General features: G+C 41.9%; 1 pseudogene; it reads left to right on the plus strand.

Annotated features, from left to right (window-relative positions):
• The first annotated feature begins 1,534 nt into the window (after positions 1 to 1,534).
• Positions 1,535 to 2,431, plus strand: LOC132657801 (craniofacial development protein 2-like; annotated as a pseudogene).
• Positions 2,432 to 3,138: the final 707 nt, after the last annotated feature.

Consider the following 3,138-nt stretch of genomic DNA (forward strand, 5'->3'; position numbering starts at 1 on the left):
CCAGGGTCATTTTCTCCTTGAAAATGCAATGAAACATACTTGTCAGTTTCACAGAGTCGAGGTCAATTGAGAAATTAGATCATGGATGGAAAAGCAAGTCACTAAGTTTTACTAACATAAAATATACAGCTAGAGGAGTGTGCCTTTCAAAAGTGCACCCCTTGGTGATTCCCCCACCCTGAGGACACCTGTGTAACCAACACCTAGATCAAGAAACAGAGCCTGAGTTAGAAGCATCCTCACCCCCCATCCAATACCTCTCCCATCAAGGGAAACCACTACCCCATTCCAATGCTAAAATGAATTGAGCCTCGCTTTACACTTTACCCGAAGGAGAGCGTGCAACATGGACTGCCTGGGGTCCCTCTCTTGCAGTCAACTTCACGTCTGTTACATTCAACAACAGGGTCCCGAGCAGCTTTAACTGTTTGTTCTCATTGTCATATGATATCCCATTACAGTTCTGCCTCAGTGTCCACGGCGAGGGGCCTGGTGCCAGGACCCTACTCCCAACACTGATACCCAAATCCCCGGAGGCTCGAGTCCCTTATATAACGTGGCACAGTATTTGCATATAATCTACCCACATCCTCCCGTATACTTTAAATCATCTCCAGATTACTTACAATACCTAATACAATGTGAATGTTATGTCAGTAGTTGCTGGCATGCAAGAAATCAAAGTCTTTCTTTTTTTAGAACTTCCTGGAATTAAAAAAATATATATATTTTTTCTGCAGTTGGTAGAATCTACAGATGCAGAAGCTGCAGTTGTGGAGAGTCACGGTATGTGAACAATTCACTCCTACTGATGGGAATGAATGACTAGGCTGCTAAGCACTTCATAAACTTATATGAAATATACAAGTGTAAGATACTATTATCATTACAGTAAAGCCACACCGAGCAGACACAGAGGCCTTGAGAGAAAAGCATCAAGCAGTGAAATTTTGTAAAGAGAAAAAGAAGATCCCGGAGGGGATGTTTTCTGGGTGAAGAGAAAATATGACGTAAGGCACATCACCGATGTGAGATGTTGCCAAGTGTTTTAAGTGTAGCCATTTATTTCAGCAAGCATTTTAGTCCCTACAATATACCAAATGCTATGTGCTAGTGCACACGGTGATAGAACAAACCCTCCAAGGGAGGAAGTATAGTGTTCTTACCTCGACAATAAAACTGAAGCCCAGAGAGGTGTGTACTAACCAGCTGATGGCAGCAACTAGGGCGGATTCATTCATTCATTCAACAAAGATTGCTTGAGCTTTCAATACAGGCTAAACACTATGCAACATGTTAGAGATAAAATATGCAAAGAGATAGAAACTCTCCTGTCAATTAGTTTTTGTTGAAGTGAAGACCACTGATCAGTCGCCACCCAGGTGAATGGAGAATTAGAACATCATTAAGTGCTTAAATGTGGTCCACTGGAGAAGGGAATGGCAAGCCACTTCAGTATTCTTGCCTTGAGAACCCCATGAACAGGATGAAAAGGCAAAATGATAGGATACCAACAGAGGAACTCCCCAGGTCAGTTGGTGCCCAATATGCTACTGGAGATCAGTGGAGAAATAACTCCAGAAAGAATGAAGGGATGGAGCCAAAGCAAAAACAATACCCAGCTGTGGATGTGACTGGTGACAGAAGCAAGGTCCGATGCTATAAAGAGCAATATTGCATAGGAACCTGGAATGTTAGGTCCATGAATCAAGGCAAATTGGAAGTGGTCAAACAAGAGATGGCAAGAGTGAACGCTGACATTCTAGGAATCAGCAAACTAAAATGGACTGGAATGGGTGAATTTAACTCAGATGACCATTATATCTACTACTGCAGGCAGGGATCTCTTAGAAGAAATGGAGTAGCCATCATGGTCAACAAAATAGTCTGAAATGCAGTACTTGGATGCAATCTCAAAAATGACAGAATGATCTCTGTTTGTTTCCAAGGCAAACCATTCAATATCACAGTTATCCAAGTCTATGCCCCAACCAGTAACACTGAAGAAGCTGAAGTTGAACGGTTCTGTGAAGACCTACAAGACCTTTTAGAACTAACACCCAAAAAAGATGTCCTTTTCATTATAGGAGACTGGAATGCAAAAGTAGGAAGTCAAGAAACACCTGGAGTAACGGGCAAATTTGGCCTTGGAATGTGGAATGAAGCAGGGCAAAGACTAATACAGTTTTGCCAAGAGAATGCACTGGTCATAGCAAACACCCTCTTCCAACACCACAAGAGAAGACTCTACACATGGACATCACCAGATGGTCAACACCAAAATCAGATTGATTATATTCTTTGCAGCCAAAGATGGAGAAGCTCTACACAGTCAGCAAAAACAAGACCAGGAGCTGACTGCAGCTCAGATCATGAACTCCTAATTGCCAAATTCAGACTTAAATTGAAGAAAGTAGGGAAAACCACTAGACCATTCAGGTATGACCTAAATCAAATCCCTTATGATTATACAGTGGAAGTGAGAAATAGATTTAAGGGCCTAGATCCGATAGATAGAGTGCCTGGTGAACTATGGACAGAGGTTTGTGACATTGTGCAGGAGACAGGGATCAAGACCATCCCCATGGAAAAGAAAGGCAAAAAAGCAAAATGGCTGTCTGGGGAGGCCTTACAAATAGCTGTGAAAAGAAGAGAAGCGAAAAGCAAAGGAGAAAAGGAAAGATATAAGCATCTGAATGCAGAGTTCCAAAGAATAGCAAGAAGAGATAAGAAAGCCTTCCTCAGCGATCAATGCAAAGAAATAGAGGAAAACAACAGAATGGGAAAGACTAGAGATCTCAAGAAAATTAGAGATACCAAGGGAACATTTCATGCAGAGATGGGCTCGATAAAGGACAGAAATGGTATGGACCTAACAGAAGCGGAAGATATTAAGAAGAGGTGGCAAGAATACACAGAAGAACTATACAAAAAAGATCTTCACGAGCCAGATAAACACAATGGTGTGATCACTCACCTAGAGCCAGACATCCTGGAATGTGAAGTCAAGTGGGCCTTAGAAAGCATCACTACAAACAAAGCTAGTGGAGGTGATGGAATTCCAGTTGAGCTATTTCAAATCCTGAAAGATGATGCTGTGAAAGTGCTGCACTCAATATGCCAGCAAATTTGGAAAAC

Source organism: Ovis aries, chromosome 14, assembly GCF_016772045.2.
Source record: "Ovis aries strain OAR_USU_Benz2616 breed Rambouillet chromosome 14, ARS-UI_Ramb_v3.0, whole genome shotgun sequence".
Taxonomy (NCBI): domain Eukaryota; kingdom Metazoa; phylum Chordata; class Mammalia; order Artiodactyla; family Bovidae; genus Ovis; species Ovis aries.